The following is a 6,091-nucleotide window of genomic DNA, read 5'->3' on the forward strand; positions in this document are numbered from 1 at the left end:
AATCTGTGTTTTAGAAAAAGGCTCTCCCCAAAACTATCTCCTATATAATTGTTCTAGCATCTGAACAAAAGGTAGGAGAATTGTCTTATTTTTTTGAAAATTTTATTCAACAGTCCACGTAATGAAACTTCCCCTCAGTTCAGAACTTTAAAAGGAGAAGAAAAAAAGCATTATAAAAATCTTTGGTAGCATTAATTGCCTTCCATTAAAACTGACCTTCAGTGATTTCCTTCTCGTCCCCACAGAACTTCAGCATTGACCACATCACCGTGACTTTATCAGTTTTCCCTGTTTTGATGTCAATTCATGTTTGAAAACAACTCTCTAGGTTGTTTCTATGGAAATGAACTGTCTAGGGTACAGAAGGCCATGTCCCACACCCCCTCTTTCCCTCCCTGTTACAAACGAACAGGAATCATTTGCAATTCCTGAAATCACATTGTCACGTAGGACCAGAATGAAAACCAAAGTCCAAGCCCCCCAACACCCCAAACCACCCGGCCCACGGAATGTAGGCGCGACCAAGGAAGCCTTGGTGGAGCACATCTCAGCAGAGTTAACTTCAATTTCCCCCAGAAAGCTGTGTTAACCTATACTGAACATTTCAGCACCCTGACTGCAGGGCACAGGCAGTTTCTAAGAGGTAAGCTAAGGTTACAAAGAGTCTTAAATTTCATCTATAACAATGGACAACATGTTTTTCCCAACTGAAAGCTTCGGTTGCAAAAAAAGCTTTTTGAGACAGCTGACTACCGAAGATATTTTTTCGCATTTCAGTTACAAATCACAGAAAACCTTTCTTGAGGGAAAACCGGATTTTTTTTTTCTTTTTTTTTTTTAAGGCTGCTCCTGCAACATATGGAGGTTTCCAGGCGAGGGATCAAATTGGAGCTGCAGCTGCCAGCCTGCACCACAGCCACAGCCACAGCAACACAGGATCCAAACCATGTCTGCGACCTATACCACAGCTCACGGCAACGCCAGATCCTTAACCCACTGAGCAAGGCAAGGGATCGAACCTGTGTCCTCATGGTGGCTAGTCAGATTTGTTTTCACTGAGCCACAACAGGAACTCCAAAAGTGGATTTTCAGAAATACCACTGGTATGGGAGAAAACCTTTGAGTTAGAAGGCATTTTCATTTTTATAGGTAGAACTTCCCCTTGGCTGGGGAGAGACAGGGCAGAAATCTCTTCGGGCCAGGCTCCACCAGCCTCAGGAGTTTGTCTAGCCCTCAACAACAAGGTTTCACACCAGTTTTCTGCACTGGGACACTCCTAAGACCACGTGGACCTCCATCTCACCCAGCCACGAGTAGGCCCCAGCAACTACTTGACTGGAAGGAAGTGGATGGATGGGGTTGGGAGTGGAGATGAAAGCCATGCTCTGAGTACCATGATCTGAGAATCCCCTCCCACTCTCTGCCTTCCGTAATCCAACCAGTAACTCCTACTGCCAGCATGCAACTCAGTCTGGCCCGAAAGCTTGTGGCATCATTTCCAATAGCCAAGACATAGAAGCAACCTGTGTCCATTTAAAGATGAGTGGATAAAGAAGATGCAATATATATATATATACACAATAGAATAGTACTCAGTCATAAAAAATAATGAAATAATGCCATCTGCAGCAACATGGATGGCCCTAGAAATTATCATATTAAGTGAAATAAGTCAGACAGAGAAAGACACACATGGTATGACATTACTTATATGCAGAATCTTTTTAAAAATGATGTAAATGAACTTATTTACAAAACAGAAACTTAGGGCTGCCGAAGGGGAAAGAGAAGGAAGGATAAATTAGGGGGGTGGGATTAAAATATACACATTACTATATCTAAAATAAATAACCAACAAGGATCTACTGTAGAGCACAGAGAACTATACTCAATATCTTGATAACCTATAATGGCAAAAAAATCTTAAAAGAATATACATGTATATGTGAATCACTTTACTGAACACCTGAAACTAATGCAACTTTGCAAATCAACTATATTTCAATATTAAAAAAAAAAAAATTCCCGAGGTACCGTAAAAGTACTATACTTAAAAAAAAAATAAAGCTTGTGCATCGTGAATGCCTTTTATAGGATCTCAACCCACCACAAAAACCAAAAATGGCCCTGATTGTTTAGCATCTATGGATAAAGTCTCTATATCCTCACTGGAATGGATTCTGAGTAAAGGTATATGGCTCCTTCTCAAGTTAGTGATTTCCAACAAACATTCAGAAAATAAACTCCAAACAGCCCATAACCTCAACCCAATAAAACAGATTATTTCATAGACCACAAATGGGCCCTTTAGCTCAGAAGCTCTCCTTGTCACTCAATTAGCTTTGGCCTTTGTTTTCATATGAACATCTCATCATATTACCAGAAGGGTTTTATGCTTGAATAAACGAGATCCCTCTTCCTCTTAACCCATGGAACCGTCAGGCTGGGTTATCATGGGCAAGCCTAGCAGGAAACAGACAGAAAATAAATTCCTACGGCTAGAGGGGGTTTTATTTATATCCTTGTTACCTCATGTGAACTGAATTCCTTCTGAGTAACCTTGCATGCACGGAAAAAAGGGCGAGGCTTTGCGAGTCTGGGAGAGCAGAATCATAGGGTATAAACTGAAGGAAGGCAGTGATTCAGTCTTTTTAGCAAGTACTGAGGTAGACACCCAGCCAAGGGGAGGCTGCGGATTGAGTTCATGTGGGCAAAAAGGAGGGACACCACCAGAGACACCTCGATGAGGTTTCACCGTGAGAACCAAACTGGTTTAAAATCAGGCAGACCTAAGGAATTCAATGTCAATTCAGGTTACACGCAGCAGTTCCCCTGCTATGGGGAGGTGCCTGGTGAAAGGAGATTAGCCTTCAGCCAAAGGACAATAAATCGTGGAGGAACTGGTCCAACAAGATCAAGCCGTTCTATTATTTGTTTGGCTGTGCAGCTTGGAGGAGCTGGGGCTGGATGAAGCAGGTCCCCACGACCCAAGCAGGTCCCCACGACCCACGGACCCAAGGTCCGTCTTCACAGAGGAAGGATTGACAGTCCAGCAGAGCAGAGATTAAAGGCTTCCACCCAGGAGTTCCCGTTGTGGCTCAGCAGTAATGAACCCCACTAGGATCCATGAGGATGCAGATTCGGTCCCTGATCTCACTCAGTGGGTTAAGGATCTGGCATTGCCTTGAGCTGTGGTGTAAGTGGCAGATGTGGCTCGGATCTAGCATTGCTGTGGCTGTGGTGTAGACCGGTAGCTGTAGCTCTGATTCAACCCCTAGCCTGGGAACTTCTATACACCATGGGTGTGGCCCTAAAAAGAAAGGAAAAAAGTCTCCCACCAAACACATTTGCGTGTTCAGTGTCCCCAAAAGGCCGTGACTTCAGAATCACCAATGAGACCTACAGGTTGAGATCTGAGACATGAAGCAAAACAGTAACACGTCCGATTTGGTTCACAAGCAGACAAGAAAATGAGGCTTCCTTTCCAAGGCAGAAGTCCACACCTGACTTTCATTCCCCCCATCAATCAGCTGATTCCAAAAGACCATAAACCCCCTTTGAAAAATATTGGGACTTCCTGCCCTTCCCTGAGATGTCATGGAATTCTGCACGTCGTGTGGTCCCCGGATGAGGTGGACAGAATAGAATCCTCTACCAAGTTCTCTGATACCTTGAATATCTTCTCCAGAAACCTGGTAGGCTGCCATCAGCTGAGGAGAAGCTGCAAACTCCCTGCCTCTGGATTTCTGGCTCTTTGTAAAAAGCCACTGTGCTCCCCAGTGTCCTTGGCTTTGATTCCCCAGCCATGGTGGTGGCCAAAGCCAGGCTGGCTAAAGCATGCAATGCTTACTAAGGGACCACTAGTTGCACAGCTGTTAGTCAACGAGCATTGATGAGACATCTTTCTCCCTTTGTTTCACCTTTTAAAAAACTTCACAGGTAACCCTGGCCCCCAGTGAACATAGCTATACAACATAAAGCATTTTGTCTCGGGCGGTGGTTTTTGGGCCTGACTTTTTAACTTACCATGCCTGCACCCCACCCAGGAACAATGAAAACAAACATCTGAGGGTGGGGTCCAGCCACGATAGTGTCAGAAGCTCCCCAGGTGATTTGAATATGCAGCCAGCGTTGCAAACCACAGATCTAAGACCCCTCCTATAAAAGTCACATCCCAATTGCAAAGTTGTTTTTTTAAAAGTATTCAAAGACAATCTACACACATGTCCGTTGGCTGTGGTTGCTTTCAATTTCCTAGACAGATTTCACCTATCTTTGAAATGCACTGCATAATCTGCACCTCGGTAGAAGTCTGTAGTCAGGTCGCTGCCTCCAGAAGAGTCAGCAGAGATGTATCTCTTAGGAACGGGCTTGGCTTCAGGTAATCGAACATCTAATATTGGCTTAGAGAAATAGGGAGTCACTTATCTCCTAGGGCCAGACGCCTAGATGTGGGCACTTCGGAGGTGGTGCAGTGGTTCAACAACGCCAGGAGGATTCATACCCTTTGCATCTTTCTGCTCTACAGAGAACGCTGCCCGATTTAACAGCAACCACCACCCATCAACATTCAAACCATTGCATCTGAATTCCGGACAAACAACACACACCTTTCGCAAAAGTATGTCCATACAACCTTTGGAACACACTTACTGTGACAAAGAGTCTGACTCCATGTTTGATGTGTTGACTGATGACAGTTTTCAAGCCCCATCACGGCCTCCTGCTCTTCTGCCCACACCTGAGCAAACAGGTAAGCCCTGCAGCTCCCTCTTCTGGTACCAGCTGGAAGTACAAGCCACGCAGGCCCAGCCCCTTCTCTTCAGCCCCACCCTTCCTCACCACAAAACCCCAAGGCACCTGCCCCCGGCCCCCGCTCTCTCAGTTACCTTTGAATCTGCTGGGGAAGCCTATTTTCCCTGATGTCCCCAGAAACCTTCCGATATGTGTCATAAACCTTGCATACCCTCTTGGTCCGTGTATGATGTCAAGAGCCTCCACCTCTGAACCGAATTTGGGATAGAGGGTTTATTCATTTCTCGGGGTGATCACGACAGGAGAAGAGGGGACAACACTTACCCTAAAATAATTGTGTGTGGTTCATCTGAAATCAAATTGAACTGGGCATCCTATATTTGATCTGGCAACCCCGCCCATGGGCCCTCAGCTTCTTGCCTTTTTCCTGAGAGCCAGGGATGGGCACTACACCTCCAGGTTTTAAAGCCATATCCCACGTAGGAAGAGGCAACAAGTTTTCCTTCTGGGGAGACCTGTTTTTTCCTTCGGGAAGGGAAGCTCCGCCTCCCCCCCCCACCGCCACCCCCCCCACCGCCACCCGCACCTACCAAGAAGTATGAAATAGGTATAATATCTCTGAAATAATTTCACTTACCCAGAAGCCAATTTCCCTCTCTTTGAATCCTGTTCATCTACAGAGGTGAGCGTGCAAATGCCCTCTGGGAAGAAGGACACGGTCCAAGGATCTGCGCCTTTGGCATCAGCTGGGAGCTTGTTAGAAGCCGTAGAATGTGAGGCCCCACTTGGACCTACTGAATCAGAACCTGCATTTTAACACAGTCCCCAGGCGGTTGTGTGTCCATTAAAGCTTGAAAAGAATTGACCTAGAAGAACAGTGGTTGTCACATTTGACTGCCACTGGAATACCCAGGAGCTTTCAAAAATACCACCCGAGTAATTCTGATTTCATTGGTCTAAGGGACAGCCTGGGCATGGGGATTTTGAAAAACTCCCCAGATGGTCCTAAAAAGCAGTGACGTTTGAGAACCATGGCTCTCAAGCCTGTGTGAGAATCCCTTGGGTTGCTTTGCTATAAAACCACCAATGCCCGGATCCCCTCAAAGTGGTTAAATCAGACTGGGGAGAGGAATGAGGTGGGGAGAACTGGGCGATTGTATTTTTTTTTTTTGCTTTTCTTTTTTAAGGGCTACACCTGGTGCGTATGGGAGTTCCCAGGCTAGTGGTCAACTCAGAGCTGCAGCTGCCAGCCTACACCCCAGCCACAGCATTGCAGGATCCAAGCCAGGTCTGTGACCTATACCAGAGCTCACAGCAATGCTGGATCCCCAACCCA

General features: G+C 45.8%; 1 protein-coding gene across 1 annotated transcript in view; it reads right to left on the reverse strand.

Moving 5' to 3' along the window:
* CNGA1 (cyclic nucleotide gated channel alpha 1) overlaps positions 1-5,296 on the reverse strand; it is a 72,476-nt gene extending 67,180 nt beyond the window's left edge. Inside the window, exon 1 of the mRNA XM_021101171.1 lies at positions 4,654-5,296. The gene's annotated coding sequence lies outside the window, so the exon portion shown is untranslated. The remainder of the gene's footprint in view (positions 1-4,653) is intronic.

The sequence above is a fragment of the Sus scrofa genome, chromosome 8, assembly GCF_000003025.6.
Source record: "Sus scrofa isolate TJ Tabasco breed Duroc chromosome 8, Sscrofa11.1, whole genome shotgun sequence".
In the NCBI taxonomy this organism is placed as follows: Eukaryota; Metazoa; Chordata; class Mammalia; order Artiodactyla; family Suidae; genus Sus; species Sus scrofa.